This window comes from Bubalus bubalis, chromosome 5 (genome assembly GCF_019923935.1).
Source record: "Bubalus bubalis isolate 160015118507 breed Murrah chromosome 5, NDDB_SH_1, whole genome shotgun sequence".
Taxonomy (NCBI): domain Eukaryota; kingdom Metazoa; phylum Chordata; class Mammalia; order Artiodactyla; family Bovidae; genus Bubalus; species Bubalus bubalis.
This window is the reverse complement of record NC_059161.1, coordinates 24,264,352-24,282,882: the sequence shown is the minus strand read 5'-3', so window position 1 is coordinate 24,282,882 and position 18,531 is coordinate 24,264,352. Positions and strand designations below refer to the sequence as shown.

General features: G+C 44.8%; 1 protein-coding gene across 1 annotated transcript in view; it reads right to left on the bottom strand.

Moving 5' to 3' along the window:
- TNR (tenascin R) overlaps positions 1 to 18,531 on the bottom strand; it is a 487,013-nt gene that overhangs the window by 214,298 nt on the left and 254,184 nt on the right. The window contains exon 2 of the mRNA XM_006060357.4: positions 16,400 to 16,498. The gene's annotated coding sequence lies outside the window, so the exon portion shown is untranslated. The remainder of the gene's footprint in view (positions 1 to 16,399; positions 16,499 to 18,531) is intronic.

The window sequence follows — 18,531 nt, the reverse complement described above, 5'->3', positions numbered from 1 at the left end:
GGCCTCCACCTTGGGACCCTTGGAGTCACTTTGCTAAGCTGACTGGTGGGGGCAGGGATGTCATAAGAGGACCCATTTCATGAACAGAGAATATTCTAGAGAGCAGAGGTCTATTCAGGGACCTGTGGGACTTCTACTTCTGGTGAGATCCTGGGCTCAGTCGAGTGGGTACCAGAGGCAGAGCAGAGGGACCCGTGTCTGTGGGTCTCCTTGTATAGACGATGAGTCCACGTGGCTGTCTCTGCTCCGCTCAGGGGCTCCACATCTTGGCCAGGTCCCCTAATCCTTAATGGATCTGGGACCATCTGTTTGTTTTCAGGTACACCGTCTGCACTCTGCGTACATCTCAAGGCTGCCTGATGAGGAAATAATAGCAGCATTGGGAGGCCTTTGGCCAGTTCCCAGGTTCCTTCGCAGAGTCCATGTCAGGACCTTCCTGATCAGAACATCAGTACAAGTGACTTTAGACTCTCTTCCCAACTAAAGGCCCCTAAAGTTAAACAGTGAGCTCAGAGGATTAATTTCCCACTTCCCCACTTGGAAGCAGCATCCATGGCTATAAATGTAAAAAAGAAATAAGTAATCCTCTGTATAAATTCACTTCTGCTGCAAACTCATGTGTTTCCCAGACATTTTGTTTACACATCTGCTCATGGAACTACTATATCCGAGCTAGGGTGCTGGCATGCCTAATTTAAGAACAAAATTTAGATTGTAAGATGGAATTGTTGCTGCAGCCATATCTGTTCATCCTGAACTCGCTTCACACACACGACAAATGCCTTGTACAAGCAGGAGCAGCTGCACTAAAGCCAAATAACCCACAGGGACATTCTAGTGACTAGCCCTCAGTAACCTCAGTCTAGGGACATACAGGTATGTACGTGTACCCCGGGCCACCCTGAGTCCCACCCCGCTTCCTCCTCTGGTCTCTCTCACTAAATAGATCATTTAAAATACCATCACAAGGCTCCTGATTTTCCTGGCCATCATCATCTTTTCCATTAACATCATTATCCCATTCCAGGGCCCATTAGAACTCCTACTGTAATGAGAAGTTTGAGTGTAGCTGTTCATTACGTCCCTGGTCACCCACAGCTCCCCCCAGCTGTCGTGATGAATGTGCTGCATACAATTCTCACCTGTTTCACATTGTCCCTCTTGCTTCCATTAAGATGATCATCTTCTCCCCCTCCCCACTCTGTAGTCATCACCTCATTACAACTCCATTACCTTTTAGCATCATCTACATTATAACTCCATTACCTTTCCCATCACCACCATTACCTGCCTTATCACCCCCTCCACATTTCGGTTGCCCTCACCTTCTCCTTTACAGCCACCAGCTTTTCAATTACAGGTCCATTATCTTTATTATTACCTCGGTTACAATCATAATTGTCCCCATAACAATTTCCATGTCTTTTGCCACCCTTCTGCAATGCAAGACCCTGGCCACCTTTGAAAAAGCTATTACATACTAGATACTCCAACATCTCCACAAATGTTAGAAGCCCCTTCCTTTCCTGCATCAGATCGCCTGTGATAATGTTAAACACAAAAGATCTGCTTCTTTTCCATGGCGATTTCACTAGTGCCTTTGTTCCTCTTATTTACAGCTCACAGCTCCATCCTCATTTCTCTTTTGGGAACTGCCAAATGGTAATAATCCTCCTCTGAAAGAGACACCAACATCTCATCTGTTCAGCCCTCTGTTACACTGCTTCTCTCCTATCCAAGTACTAACCAGGCCTGACCCTGCTTAGCTTCTGAGATCAGATGAGATCGGTAGGCCTATAGACTATAGTTGCCTCTCTGACTCCATGCATCCTAACTACCAATCTCTTCTTCAAAGTAGTTCAAGGCACTATTGACATAACCAGCCAGGCATATTGCATTTCTGATATCCCAGTGTGTGTATCTGGGGGGAGTCAAGTTGTTTACTTTTGTTTTATCCATTCAATGGTAAGTTCACGGTGGACTAGACCTCATTTCCTTTCCGGAGCACACAGCAGCTGGTCAGAGTTAGCATTCAAGAGAGGGTGGTTGATCGAATGGCTCTTCTTTTATCTTTACACCCAGAGTCTATTGCTGTCGCATTGGTCACTATCAAAACCTCATCAATACACTCCTTATGGTTTCATCACCTCAAGCTCCTCCTCTTTGAGAACAGCTACATTTGCTCTTCCAGATCTAGCCATTATCTCAGTAATTATCATGGCTTCAATGGCAGTAGCTCCATTACAACTCCATTACCTCTTCTTGATCATGGAGAGATAGGTCACTCCACCACGGTGCCCTGCGCCTCTTCCAGAACAGCCCTCAGCCCCTCAAGAAATTACCGAGTCTGTGCAGCCTGTCTCCCTGGTAGTCATCCATCACTGCACAAGCGATGCTTACAGTCTTGCCTGAATGTGCCAAGGTTTGAATGACAGAAGGTGGCTTTTCCTTCCTGGTGTCTTGCTGTGTGATTTCAGACACATCTTTAAGGGTAGTGCTTATGTGAGGAACTCTGGATTCAGACTCCCTGGGTTTAAACCCCTAGTCTGCCACTTACTAAGTTGTTTGAACCTTGTGTGCGTGTTAGTCTTTCAGTCGTGTCCAACTCTGGGACCCCATGGACTATAGCCTGGCAATAATACTGGAGTGGGTTGCCATTTCCTTCTCCAGGGGATTTTCCCGACCCAGAGATCAAACACAGGTCTCCCGCACTGCAGGCAGATTCTTTACCGTCCTAGCCACCAGGGAAGCCCTATTGTTTGACCCTGGGCAACTTAATTTAGCTTTCCTGTAGCTCAATTTCCTTATTTGTAGAATGGAGTTAATAACAATACACAAGAACTGTGGTGCTGGAGAAGGCTCTTGAGAGTCCCTTGGACAGCAAGGAGATCAAACCAGTCAATCTTAAAGGAAATCAACCCTGAAGACTCATTGGAAGGACTGATGCTGAAGCTGAAGCTCCAATACTTTGGCCGCCTGATGCCAAGAGCCGACTCACTGGAAAAGTCCTCGATGCTGGAAAAGATTGAGGGCAGGAGGAGAAGGGGGCGACAGAGGATGAGATGGTTGGATGGTATCATCAGCTCAATGGACATGAGTTTGAGCAAACTCCAGGAGATTATGAAGGACAGGGAAGCCTGGCATGCTGCAGCCCATGGTCTCACCAAGAGTTGGATACAACTGAGCAACTCAGCATAAATAACAACAACAATGCCTATAATTACTGGCTGTTAGTAACAATACCTATTTATTATGAGTAAATGAGTTAATGCCTAGAAAGTAGTCAAAACAGCACTTAGCAGATAGAAAGCACTTCATAAATCTTAATTCTTCTCAGGGCTCCATTTTCTCCTCGCCAGAAGAAGAGGGTTAGACTAGAATAATCTCTGAAGTCCTATACCGAACATTTGATGTGTCTGTGTTTCTGGTACCAGATCATCAGAGTCCTTTCAGAGTTTCAGCATCATGGTTCTTCAATCATTTCCCAGCTTTGCTGTTGTCTGCTGACTCGGCTGGGGAGCGTGGCACTCCGTTGGCCCACAGCCACAGTTGTTCTGCAAGTGGAGTGATCTCTAGGCATTTTCTTCTCTGTGCTTAATGAAAGACTTGTTGCGGTTTTGCTGTGGCTGAACTATGCTTAGCTGCACACACATAGGTTCAGCTACATGGCCTCCCAAGCCGCCCTGCCTGCTAGTCTTGTCCTCCTGTCTGTCTCTCTCCTCTTTAATCTCCTAAGCAATGGTGAGAGTTCACAGATGGTAACTGGATGCACCTGTCTTTTGCGTGGGAACTCTCTAATCAGCATGGGCTTCTCCAGGCCACATCATGAAGGAGAAAAAGTTTGCTTCTAGCTTTGTTCCATCATGATTTTCTTTCTGTCTCTCTCCTTCTGGCTCGATTCTCTACCCCTCCTCTGCTCATCAGCTAGCCAGACCATCTGCTGCTTGCATGGGATACCCTCCTCAATCCTGCCTTTCCTAGCAGGGCCCTGTGTTCTAAAATTATTTTTTCATCTTCTTCCACCATCATTTCTCCTTCTCTGCTCTGTACTTCCCTCCTTTAGTGACTTTTAGATAGAACACATGCCTTGGGACACATGTCCCTTTCAGAAGGGACATTTGAGAAACGCTGTGCCTTAAGACTATATCTTAGATGGTAGAATTTTAGACACATGGCAGAACTGAGGATTTTATATTTCATTTTATATTCTTAAAATCTGAGATGGGGTGAAGGTAGGGTTGGAGAGTGATTTTCATGGCAAGGAGATTTCACAGTGCCAGTTAAAATAAATTTTGTGGGCAATTTCTGCTCTCTCTCTCAAACCCACTTGAAATGCATCCAATAAATTATACTTAATTTACCAAGCTCTTTATTTCTCAGAGCCTACTGGAACCTTCAGCTAATGAAGCCATCTTGTCTCTCATGAAGTTTTGGTGGGTTCTTTACACCCTATTGTTAGTAATGTGAGAATTCAGTTGTCAAGGATCAGTCTGAAGTGTGAGAGGCTTTCTGTGTAAACAACATTCCTCTCAAGCAAACACAGGGAAAAAGATGCTTCACTTTGTGATTACAGAGACAACAAAAATTGGCTGGCTCTAGTCCAATTCTATAGAGACGTCTGGGATTACAGAAACGTGTTCTGCCTCTAAATCGTTGGTCTTTGGCCAAGGCAATCCAAAGGTTGGCGCAGGTGCCCAGAGAGACGTGAGGCAGCTGTGAGAGCTCTGCCGTCACCATCAGCAGCAACTTTCCCTTCTCCTGTTCTTTTTTTCCCTCTTCTCTTGGTCTGACTTTTTTCCCTAGTCCAAGGAGTCACGTTTATTCTGACTCCTGGCTTTGAACCACCTTTACTTAAGATTAAACTTAAGGACTTCCTGGTGGTACAGTGGATAAGAATCCACTTGCCAATGCAGGGGATGTGGGTTCAATCCCTGGTCCAAGAAGATTCCACATGACTTGGGACAACTAATCCTATGAGCCGCAACTACTGAGCCTGTGCCCCAGGGCCTGTGCTGTGCAGCTGGAGAAGCACCACAATGAGAAGCCCAAGCACCACAGCTGGAGAGTAGCTTACATTCACTGCAATTAGAGAAAAGCCCAGTTTACATTCCCACCAACAGTGCAAGAGGGCTCTCTTTTCTCCACACCCTCTCCAGCATTTATTGTTGGTAGATTTTTTGGTGATGGCCATTGGGACTGCTGTGAGGTGATACCTCATTGTAGTTTTGATTTGGATTTCTCTAACAATGAGTGATGTTGAGCAGTTTTTCATGTGTTTATTGGCCATCTGTATGTCTTCTTTGGAGAAATGTCTGTTTAGGTCTTCTGCTCATTTTTTGATTGGGCTGTTTGTTTTTTCTGATAGTGAGATGTATGAGCCTGCACACAGCCAAGAAAACCCAGTACAGCCAAAAAAAAAAAAAAAAAAGTAAAATTTGCTTAAAAAGACAGCCCAAAGCCCACTACCTCTTCCATGAGGTCTTCTTTGGCCGTCTCCACTTGCCTGAGCCCTGTGACACTCATTCTCTCTTGGTTCTCAGTAACTAACACAGTCGATGCCAGGGCGTTCTATTTAGCACTTACTTATATTGGTGTTTCACTGGTTTTCTGAGTTTAGAACTGTCCTCCTGACTCAATTCCAAAGAGCTTGAGGGTGGGAACCAGTATAGGTGCTTTTGTGTGGCCCTTGTGCATATTTTTATACTTGACACACACACACACAGATTACTCAGTAAAAAATCACTAACTGGGTCTTCTGACCCTTTCTCTTTTTTCCTTATCTTCCTGGCTTGTCCTCTTAGCCACCGCATTTCACTTCTGTTTTTCCCAACTGCCTAAGTGCCCCAGGCTGGTGGTGCTTGCACCACTGTGTAAGTATGTTGGATATATCCAGGTTTGGGAGATTTCTGATTCCTAGTTTCCTAGGAGCTGTGTGTGCTCTGTGCTCAGTAGCTTCAGTCAGGTCCAACTCTTTGTGACCCTCGTGGACCATAGCCCACCAGGTTCCTCTGTCCATGGGATTCTCCAAGCAAGAATACTGGAGTAGGTTGCCATGCCCTCCTCTAAGGGATCTTCCTGACCCTGGAATTGAACTCATGTCTCCTGCATTGCAGGCAGATTTTTTACTCCTGAGTCACCAGGGAAGCCCTCCTAGGAGCCAGGAATTTACTGGGTGACCATCTGGATACCATACCTGATAGCTCTAACTCTGGGCCAGTCCGAATCCTTTGGTTTGATGTAGATGGCAAGAAAGAGGAGCTAACCTCTGGGTTATAAAAAGTTGCCCCAGCAAAAGCTGCTATGGGGCCAATCAGATCCACACATAAAAAATTCAATCACAAAATCCTAAGTGCTGGTTAACTTCCTACAACATAGCTGTTAACAGTACTGTTGATGCTTTCATTTGGGGAGAAATCTGAACCATTTAAATGTGCTTTGATGACATACCAAAGGGTAACTTTACATAAATGTTTTCACTATGAATATGGGTCCTGCTTAGGATCAATTCTCATCAGTATGTTGGAAAGCAATCTCAGTAAGTACTTTGCTTAATCAATTCGTATCTACTCATTGACCTTCGGGATTCTGTGCAAGTCCCTTCATGCAGTGTGCTCTGCAATTCTCTGTCTCTTCAGATGGCATATTTCACTATATTTGTCCATGGCTTTGATACTCAATCAGTGCAATCATCTGTTCCCTCCTTTCAACTGCTTCCCTTGCCTGGGGAGGTGAGGGCCGAGTGGCACCTCTGCCACATGTGTGTTAGAGAACACTTGTTTACTATATCCCTAAAAATCCAGAGAATGAAGAAGACAGTGGGCATTCTGGGATAATAAAAATAATGAGAAAAAAAATTATCAGCTTGTTTATACAATTATGTAAATGATGAGCACTTATACATGGCTGATTCCTCAATTATTCATGGTTTGAAGCTCTTGAAAATTCAATTAAACTAAATAACCTTTTCTTCAGCAGTTATTCTGGGCAAGGTAGTGTAATTTGAGGAAGGGGAGACAAAGGCACAATTTGATAAGGAAAAGCAGAGAAATACACGGATGACTGTAGCAGAAGTTGAGTGAGGACAATAAGAAAAGCACAGTAGGTGCCCTGAAGGTTTCAAGCAGGAAGTGCGAACATCTGTTTGGGTGGATCCAAAACGGGATTCGTGGAGGACGGAGGACCTTGTGCTAGCATCTCTCCTACATCCCCAGGGCCGCTCTTTAAGTTCAGGTCTCTCTCCTGCTTCTCTGGATGATGAGAGCAGCTTCATGTCTGATTTTCCCCTTCTAATTGCTGCTTCCAGTGATCTTCCTAAAAGGCAGTCTGAGTACTACATCACTCCCTGGCTTCCACCCCAGCATGGTCCACAAGAAAGGGTTACAGTTTCTCAGGATCGCACATCTAAGACTAAGTGTCTGTCACGCTCTGTAGCCTCAACACAGAGCGTGTCTGGCTGCTGTCTACCTGTCGCACTGCCTCAGTGGCTTCAGTGACCTTGCCCATGGTACTCCTTCTATCTGGACGGTCCCCCACTTTTCTCATTTTCTCTTCTCCCTGCCTGGACTCCTCATTTGTCTAGAGAGCTCCTATGGCACGCTCTTTGCCACTCCCTGCCCTCAAGACCCGGCTGATGATTCCCATCCCGCCTGACTGTGGTACCCAGCACTTTTACACACTTTGTAATTTGGCAGGGAGGGTTAGCCTGTTTGCCTGCCTTGTAAGAGTGTGTCCTTCTTGTGGTCTGGATCCAGACTGGGTGTGGCACATAGTATGTGCTCCATGCTCATTTACTGAATTCATTTGAATCTGTTGCATGGGTGGGTAGGATGTACCAGTTTCCATGAGATTAAAGAGTGACAGTATCATGAGACGTGAAGATAGAACATTTTTTTTAACAGAGTCTGGGATAAAAGAAAAAGATAATCATGAAATTAAGGAAAAGCTGCCTTTGTTTGTTTGCTGGTTTGACTGCAGACCAAGTCTGGTTTATAAGCAGAAGGGGAAGAACTGGCAGAAAATGAGAGGAAATATGATTGAGGCAATGACTGAATGAAGGCTCTGGAGGAGGTGGTGGAAGGGGACAAAGGGTTCCATGGAAGAGTTAGCCTTGGCAAGGAGCAAGGACACTCTCTGTCCAGAGACACAGGACAAAGCAAGTCAGGGAGGGTGACCTGCAGAGGCCTTCTAGGAAGGAGAGGAGCAAAAGCAAGTGATTCTCTTTTTATGTGGCCCCAGGATTAGCATGGGTCCACATGTATGGATGTGAGAGTTGGACCATAAAGAAGACTAAGCACCAAAGAATGATGCTTTTGAACTGTGCTGCTGGAGAAGACTCTTGAGAGTCCCCTGGACAGTAAGGAGATCAAACCGGTGAGTCCTAAAGGATATCAACCCTGAATATTCATTGGAAGGACTGATGCTGAAGCTGATGCTCCAATATTTTGCCTATGTGATGGGAAGGGCTGACTCATTGGAAAAGACCCTGCTGCTGGGAAAGATTGAGGGCAAGAAGAGAAGGGGCGGTAGAAGATGAGATGTTTGGATGGCATCACTGACATAATGTACATGAGTTTGAGCAAACTCCGGAAGATGGTGAAGGACAGGGAAACCTGGCGTGCTGCAGTCCATGAAGTCACAAAGAAATGGACATGACTCAGCAACTGAACAACAACAGGAGCCTTAGCAAAAGGAGAGGTGAGCTGGAGGGTAAACAGCCAGTGGACACACCCAACATCAGTATATTTTGCCTGCGTAAACTGCAAGACTTTGAGAGAAAACACAAGTATTCAAAGTACGTTAATGAGCAGTGGCCTTTTAGATACAATGCTCTTTATGAAAGTTTATCACCATTGGATGGGGAGCTTAGTTTGCTCTGGAGCAGGACTGAAGGTGGAGGCTCAGTGGTGACTTCTCTGACATGACACTCTGCCCTCCCCTAGGTAGAACAGCGTGGAAGCCCAGGTGAGCTCTGTCCTGTGCAAGGCTGATCCAAGGTTGAGAGAGAAATACATGCCTGGAGCTCTACTTAGCTGCTCCTCTTCATCTGCATTTTGATGAGGCAGTTGGAGCAGCCATTTGTGTTCAAACTGTAGTTTCTGTTTGAATCCACTCAAGCCACAAGAAGAGAAGTGAAAAGCAAAGGAGAAAAGGAAAGATATAAGTATCTGAATGCAGAGTTCCAAAGAATAGCAAGAAGAGATAAGAAAGCCTTCCTCAGCGATTAATGCAAAGAAATAGAGGAAAACAACAGAATGGCAAAGACTAGAGATCTCTTCAAGAAAATTAGAGATACCAAGGGAACATTTCATGCAAAGATGGGCTCGATAAAGGACAGAAATGGTATGGACCTAACAGAAGAAGAAGATATTAAAAAGAGGTGGCAAGAATACACGGAAGAACTGTATGAAAAAGATCTTCATGACCCAGATAATCACGATGATGTGATCACTCACCTAGAGCCAGACATCCTGGAATGTGAAGTCAAGTGGGCCTTAGAAAGCATCACTACGAACAAAGCTAGTGGAGGTGATAGAATTCCAGTTGAGCTATTTCAAATCCTGAAAGATGATGCTGTGAAAGTGCTGCACTCAATATGCCAGCAAATTTGGAAAACTCAGCAGTGGCCACAGGACTGGAAAAGGTCAGTTTTCATTCCAATCCCAAAGAAAGGCAATGCCAAAGAATGCTCAAACTACCGCACAATTGCACTCATCTCACATGCTAGTAAAGTAATGCTCAAAATTCTCCAAGCCAGGCTTCAGCAATATGTGAACTGTAAACTTCCTGATGTTCAAGCTGGTTTTAGAAAAGGCAGAGGAACCAGAGATCAAATTGCCAACATCCACTGGATCATGGAAAAAGCAAGAGAGTTCCAGAAAAACATCTATTTCTGCTTTATTGACTATGCCAAAGCCTTTGACTGTGTGGATCACAATAAACTGTGGGAAATTCTGAAAGTGATAGGAATACCAGACCACCTGACCTGCCTCTTGAGAACTCTGTATGCAGGTCAGGAAGCAACAGTTAGAACTGGACATGGAACAACAGATTGGTTCCAAATAGGAAAAGGAGTACATCAAGGCTGTATATTGTCACCCTGCTTATTTAACTTCTATGCAGAGTACATCATGAGAAACACTGGGCTGGAAGAAGCACAAGCTGGAATCAAGATTGCTGGGAGAAATATCAGTAACCTCAGATATGCAGATGACACCATCCTTATGGCAGAAAGTGAAGAGGAACTAAAAAGCTTCTTGATGAAAGTGAAAGTGGAGAATGAAAAAGTTGGCTTAAAGCTCAACATTCAGAAAACGAAGATCATGGCATCTGGTCCCATCACTTCATGGGAAATAGATGGGGAAACAGTGTCAGACTTTATTTTTTGGGGCTCCAAAATCACTGCAGATGGTGATTGCAGCCATGAAATTAAAAGACACTTACTCCTTGGAAGGAAAGTTATGACCAACCTAGATAGCATATTCAAAAGCAGAGACATTACTTTGCCAACAAAGGTCCGTCTAGTCAAGGCTATGGTTTTTCCTGTGGTCATGTATGGATGCGAGAGTTGGACTGTGAAGCAGGCTGAGCACCGAAGAATTGATGCTTTTGAACTGTGGTGTTGGAGAAGACTCTTGAGAGTCCCTTGGACTGCAAAGAGATCCAACCAGTCCATTCTGAAGGAGATCAGTCCTGGGTGTTCTTTGGAAGGAATGATGCTAAAGCTGAAACTCCAGTACTTTGGCCACCTCAAGCAGTTGGCTCATTGGAAAAGACTCTGATACTGGGAGGGATTGGGGGCAGGAGAAGAAGGGGACGACAGAGGATGAGATGGCTAGATGGCATCACTGACTCGATGGATGTGAGTCTGAGTGAACTCCGGGAGTTGGTGATGGACAGGGAGGCCTGGCGTGCTGCGATTCATGGGGTCACAAAGAGTTGGACACGACTGAGCGACTGAACTGAACTGAACTCAAGCCACAGTTTACATGGATTACAGATCTTTTCCTCCTGAAACTCCCTCATGGCCCTTAAAGGCTGGGTGAGTTTGGGATTCTTAGGACCTGAGCTGGAGAAGTGGGTGAACCCACAGCTGTGGCTGGGCCCAGGTTCTTGCATCTACTCTTAGCTGGCCCTTTGAAATTCTTAGCTTCACTTGGGAAGCGTGTGTGTCCGTGCTAAGTTATTTCAGTCATGTCCAGCTCTTTGTGACCCTCGAGGACCATAGCCCACCAGGCTCCTCTGTCCATGGAATTCTCCAGGCAAGAATACTGGAGTGGGTTGCCATGCCCTCCTCCAGAGGATCTTCCCAACTCAGGGATCAAACCCACATCTCTTATGTGTCCTGCATTAGCAGGTGGATTCTTTACCACTAGCACCACCAGAGAAGCCCTCAGGGAAACATGGAAGAAGGTTTTTTCCCACTGAAATGCAAATGCAAGGTTTAAGCTCAAGGTTTGGCTTCTTTAGAAAGGCCATAAGAGCAGAAAGAAGCTTACATTTTGGGCACTTCTGGGTTGACTACCTCCATCAAAAGTGCAAGCTATGATTTTAAGAGCCTCCTGCTTTCATCCTAAGGCCACCCATGGGTCTGGTTTGGTTGGGGAAAGATGAGTGGGAGAAGACAACTCAGTTGTTGTTTATCTGTTTGTAAAAATACATTTATCTCAGGACTTCCCTAGTGGTCCTGTGGCAGGGACTCCATGCTCCCAGTGCAGGGGGCCCAGGGTTTGATCCCTGCTCAGGGAACTAAGAGCTAACACATCACAGCTAAAGACCCTGCATGCCACAGCTAAAAAGAAAGAAAGAAAGAAAGAAAAAGATCCCAAGTGCTGCAATTAAGACCCTGCACAACCACCTAAATAAGTAAATATTTTTTTTAAAAAAAAAAGAAGAATACAATTATTTCAACACAGAGCCATCTGTTCCTGTTCACCTTGGGTTGGTTTCCCACTCCACCCGCTCCCATTCCATTTTTAACTTTTTCTAAAACTTACAGAAGAGTGTTAAATTGGAAGGCAAGCATATCCTTTCCAGCACTAAACCCACCTAAGAGAGTTACAGGGGCTGCCGAACATGAGAACCAAGATGAAACATTTATACCTCTGGCCATTTTATATTAGTCTCAGCAGAAAGTCAGGTATTAATATCAGTATTGAATTAAATGGCCAAATAGTAGTTGCTCAATAAAGCTTTGTTACCTGGAATTGGAAGCTATCAAAGATCCCATGGAAGAGGGCATGGCAACTCACCCTAGTATTCTGGCCTGGAGAATCCCCACGGACAGAGGAGCCTGGCGGGCTACCGTCCATATGGTCACACAGAGTCAGACTAATCACAGCACAAGTCCCTAACTCTCCTTTCCTTGAAAATGCATAATCATGAACATGCATCTGCGCATAGAATCCCAGACCTTTAGAGATGAAAGAGACCTCACAGATGCATGTGGGCATGTGGGCATGTGGGATCTTAGTTCCCCAGACAGGGATTGAACCTGAGTCCCCTGCATTGGAAGGCGGGTTTCTTAACCACTGGACCACCAGGGAAGTCCCCCATTTATATGACTGACCTCACAGGAGAGCATGGATTGTCCAGATTAGCCTCACAACCCAGGATCAGTTTGCCAGAAAACAGGGGAGAATGTGGTTCTTCAAATCCTGACTGCGGTTGGGAGCCCTCATGAAGCTGGAAGCTCAGTTCCCCAAATATCACATTTATCTCAATTTGGTGAGAAGCTGAAAGCCTATCTGGGGCCATTTAAATTCTAATGTTATTAAGGGCTCATCTAATCAGCTTTTAAAATAAGCTTCTTTCAAATGCATGGGGAATGAAGGTGGGGCGGCCGTAGGCTGAGTAAGACAGTTCACACCAGCCTGGTGAAGGCACCTCTGTTCCAGCTGACCTTCCTGCTTGGTAACTTCAGCAATCCAACACCAAACCGTGCTGGTGAGCAGCTATTTGGAAGTACATGGGGGAGGGGGCTAATCTGGACAATCCATGCTCTACTGTGAGGTCAGTCATATAAATGGGGGACTTCCCTGGTGGTCCAGTGGTTAAGAAATCCACCTTCCAAGGCAGGGGACTCAGGTTCAATCCCTGTTCAGGGAACTAAGATCCCACACGCCCACATGGGGGCAACTAAGCCCTCGGGTACTACTGAGCCCACACACCACAACTAGGGAGAAGCCTGGGTGCCACAACAAAAATTCTGCGTGCTGCGACTAAGACCCGATTCAGCCAAATAAATGAATAAATAAATATTTTAAAACTCAAATACATGTAACAAGTCTTGGCAGAGAGAGACTGGCCTCTGTGTCGGGAGACCGCTTTCAGATTTAATCAACAGAGCAGCCAGTGCTTCTGAGAACTACCTCTGGATACTGCTTCCCACAGACTTCTGAGAAGTCCCACCCTCAGGGTCCAGCAGGATGCAACTCCTCTGCCTGGAACCATCGCACTTAGCTGGCCCTCACACCCAGCTGTGGCTTGACTCTCCCTGAACCTGGGAGAAACTGAGTTTAACCCTGCATATTTATGGCTCTGATGTAGTTCGGGATTACAGTTCTGATTCTGACACCAATTGTGATGTGTGGTTTCTCCCCCCACCCCCACACACTAAGGAGTTCTCTGTGACACCAGCTGGGTGTCCTTCTATTCAACTCAATTCCCACTCTATCTATTCAGAGAGAGCATCAGACTCCACAGCATGAGGGCTCAGTTCCACAAGACTACCCTCTACTTCAGATGCTAATCACAAATCCAGGTTGTCATCTGTGCTTCTGACCTACTGCTACAAATTGGAGATGCCCACACATCCTCCTCCGGTTCTATTAACTTGCTATTAGAATGACTCACGGAACTTGGGAAACCACTTGACTCACTAGATTACTGGTTTATTATGAAGGATATTGAAGGATACAAATGCATCAACAGCCAGATGAAGGGACACACAGGGGAGGTTCTGAACAAAGAGTTTCAAAGGAGCTTCTTCCCCAGCATGGTGGCACATGGAAGCATCCTAGTCCACCAACCCAGAAGATCCCAGACCCGCTCCTGGTGGGTTTTTATGGAGGCTTCTTTGCACGGGCTTGACTGAATCATTGGCCATTGGCGATTGAACTCAGTCTCCAGTCCCTCTCCTCTCCCCTCCCCAGAGGTTGTGCAGGGTGGGACTGAAAGTTTCAACCCTCTAATCACATGATTGGTTTCCCTGGCAACCAGACCCCATCCTTAGGAGATTTCCAAAAATCACATCTTTTAACAAACTCGAGTGTGACTGAAGCCAAGAAACACGTATTTCGCTCTTATAGCCTGGGAAAGTTTTAGCAGTTTTGTGCCAGAAATGGCATGAAAACCAAATATATATTAATATTTCTTGTTATAAATCACACTATTACAGGAATCATCCCCAGGCCCTGCTTTAAACTTCAGTCTCATCCTTGCTTTTCCTGAGTATTCTCTAATTTGACAAGTTCTTCTTGCTTCAATAAGGCTGCCTCCAGACAGGATGTGGTGTTTGTCTCCATTCCCTCTCCCACAATCCTGCACACAGGCTTCTCAGATCCCCCCCAGAGTCTCATTCAGGCTGGTGAGATCCTGGGCTCCCTCTTTCATCCCTCCAACCCTTCCATCAGATATCATCATCAGATATCAGGAATGAATGGAAAATATGTGGCTGTTCCTGCCAAGCTCATAATTTGTCTCACCTTTAAACCAATATTCTTTCAATATTTATTCAACATCGATTTAGAAGAGGATACCATCCCAGATTCTACTGAAGCCACGTTATTCAGAAGTCAGTTCAGAGACCACCTATTTTTATTTAAGCAAGTTTCTTTGACAGACGATGGGAGTTGGGAGAGTTTAATCTTTAATTGCAAATAGTTTGTCAAATGTTCTATACAGATACTGTCTCCAAATAGAGAGCTGGTAATTTAAAAAGTCTTCATCTTAATAGTTGCCCCTTTTTGCTGTCCAGATGGTCCACCCTATTCCAGCTCTGCTTAGTTGTGGAGAACTTGATCTCAACCAGCCGTTAGCCTAAGAGCATCAAACTAACCAGTTCACTCTTAAGTGTGAATGGCTGATAGCCTGCTTAGTGCGATGATGTCTTTTGTGAGTTTGTACATTCAAAGGTGTTTTAAATGGCCTGAGGTACTTTGTGGTCAAGTGTGCCCTAAGTAAGGCAAGATGTCGCTGAGGATATGCTGGGTTAATTCTAATGCAGGGCTTCATAAAAGATGTGTCTTGTCTTTCCACTGTAGAGTGCCATGATAGATAATGAGAACATCATGAATCTGAGGAATGAAATGAGTTTTTCCTGAACAAACCTTAGCAGTTTTGTGAACGAAGAGAGAAGAGAAGGGGAGAAGGCAATGGCACCCCACTCCATTACTCTTGCCTGGAAAATCCCATGGACAGAGGAGCCTGGTAGGCTGCAGTCCATGGGGTCTCGAAGAGTCGGACACCACTGAGCGACTTCACTTTCACTTTTCACTTTCATGCATTGGAGAAGGAAATGGCAACCCACTCCAGTGTTCTTGCCTGGAGAATCCCAGGGACGGGGGAGCCTGGTGGGCTGCCTTCTATGGAGTCGCACAGAGTCGGACACGACTGAAGTGACTTAGCAGCAGCAGCAGCAGAGAAGAGAAGGCAGGTGGGTATATTGTCATTGTTTTGTATAATAAAAAAAAGAGCCACCCCTCTTTGAAAAGTTTCCAGTTCAGTGTACCAAGTCTGAGTGCCAAGAAAAGTTATTAAAGGAGCAAAATATTCATCGTGCCTGTCAACTCTGTGAATCCTGAGAGCTTTCTCCCATGGACCATTTTTCAGAGGTTATTATTTCAACCTGAAAATTCTTTAGACATATATATGTGGTATGAAAAAGGAATTAGGAAAGCTTTTAAATTAAAAGAAATAAAACGACAGATTTTTCCTCTAGCTATATAAATAGTTATGGATAGAGATAAAGAGATGGATATTCTTTCATAATACTTTATTAGAGGTTTTGGAACTCCAGAAATTTTAGAGTCAGGCTGGTGAATAATTTAGCACTGATTCCTGCAGGCTCAGAGCATGCATGGCTGGGTTGGGGAGCAAGTCTAGCCTCTTGGAGGGGCTGAGTGCAGTCACACACTTTTATGACCAACTATGTTTGAAATGCATTTCTGAAATATTTTATAAGATGTCAAAACCTTGGTGCCCAGTTTCTCCAGCTTTTTCTGAGGTAGCATAAAGCCCAGGGGAGCTGGTGCTCTTGACCACCTCATGGCAGGGAGTCTGTCCCTCAGGCAGTTGGTGCAGTGACAAGGAGTCTCAAATCCCGGGAATACGCAGTCACAACTGAAAGCCTCAGACTGGCCATTGCAATGATGGATGGTTAAAGGTTCACAGAAAACGGTACCTTTAGTGATGGTGTCCTCGGTGTTTTCTCTTTTCCACACGTTCTTTAATCCTAATGCCCAAAGAGACCTGGTCTGTGCAGTAACGATGATACGGCCACCTGAAACAGAGACGGGGAGGGAAGAAATATGTTTATGGCTTTAAAATAAGGAATTTGTGTTTCCCTTTCCATCTCAACTGCCACATCTCCATTTCAAAAAACTTGGAGGTATAATGTGGGTTTCTAAAGAAAACTGTTATTTATTGTTATTTTTTTCCTCTTCAGAGAGTTCGCTTTACTTCATTAGTTTTCTTTCATTCAATCTCAAAGCTTTGCAAGGAAGTAGCAAACATTTAAGGTCAAAATTCTACAGAAGGATTATATATCCAGCTATGTGTTTTATGTAGCAAATCCCTTCTGAGATCTTTAAAGGTGGCTGTGGTTACATACTTAGATGATCTGATTATGACAAATGCTTGACACTTCCTCTAGAAAACCTCTCATCCCCCCTAAACCTGAGCCCCTCTCATGTTCTTCAAGTCCAGGACACTCAGCGCCTTGCTAGGTCACAGAAGTCACCCCTCATTCATTTGTGTTGTTCTCACTCTGAACTCAAATCCTCAGGGGCAAATTTTCTGTCCCTATCACAAAGCTAGCACACAAACTTTCAGTAAGTACTCTTTAAGGAAATGAATGCGTAATAGCCATTTTCTCAGGTTCGAACCACAACCAATAGAGCAGCAACACCTCTTGCAAGTGGGAAGCTTCTGCGTCAGCAATTTGTCAGTTTCTTTCAACAGGGTTGGGGGAATTCCCTAGGGGTCCAGTGGTTAAGACTGTGCTCTCACTGCCAGGGGCCTGGGTTCAATTCTTGGTTGGAGAATTAAAGTCCCACAAGTTGTGTTGCACAGTCAAAAAAAATTTTTTTTAATTTAATTAAAAAAATAAACAGATTCCCTCTGCAAAACTTAGACCAGTCACTCCCTGCCCCCTACACAGTCCTATGCATTATCCCACAGTCCATCAGTTCAGTTCATTTGCTCAGTCATGTCCGACTCTTTGTGATCCTATGGACTGCAGCACGCCAGGCTTCCCTGTCCATTGCCAACTCCCGGAGTTTACTCAAACTCATGTCCTTTGAGTCAGTGATGCCATCCAGCAATCTCATCCTCTGTCGTCCCCTTCTCCACCCACCCTCAATATTTCCCAGCATCAGGGTCTTTTCCAGTGAGTCAGTTCTTGGCATCAGGTGACCAAGGTATTGGAGTTTCAGCTTCAGCATCAGTCCTTCCAATGAATATTCAGGACTGATTTCCTTTAGGATAGACTGGTTGGATCTCCTTGCAGTCCAAGGGACTCTCAAGAGTCTCCTCCAACACCACAGTTCAAAAGCATCAATTCTTCGGCACTCAGCTTTCTTTATAGTCCAACTCTCACATCCATGCATGACTACTGGAAAAACCGTAGCTTCGACTAGGTGGACCTTTGTTGGCAAAGTAATGTCTCTGCTTTTTAATATGCTACCTAGGTTGGTCATAACTTTCCTTCCAAGGAGCAAGCGTCTTTTAATTTCATGGCTGCTGTCACTATCTGCAGTGATTTTGGAGCCCCAAAAATAAAGTCTGTCACTGTTCCCATTGTTTCCCCACCTATTTGCCCACCTATTATGGGACTGGATGCCATGATCTTCGTTTTATGAATGTTGAGTTTTAAGCCAATTTTTTCACTCTTCTTTAGTTCTTCTTCACTTTCTGCCATAAGGGTGGTGTCATCTGCATATCTGAGGTTACTGATGTTTCTCACAGCAATCTTGATTCCAGCTTGTGCTTCATGCAGTCCAGTGTTTCTCATGATGTACCTTGCATATAAGTTAAATAAGCAGGGTGACAATATACAGTCTTGACATACTCCTTTCCCAATTTGGAACCAGTCTGTTGTTCCATGTCCAGTTCTAACTGTTGCTTCCTGACCTGCATACAGGTTTCTCAAGAGGCAGGTTAGGTGGTCTAGCATTACCATCTCTTTAAGAATTTGTCACAGTTTGTTGTGATCCACACAGTCAAAGGCTTTGGCATAGTCAATAAAGCAGAAGTAAATGTTTTCTGGAATTCTCTTGCTTTTTTGATGATCTGAGGGATGTTGGCAATTTGATC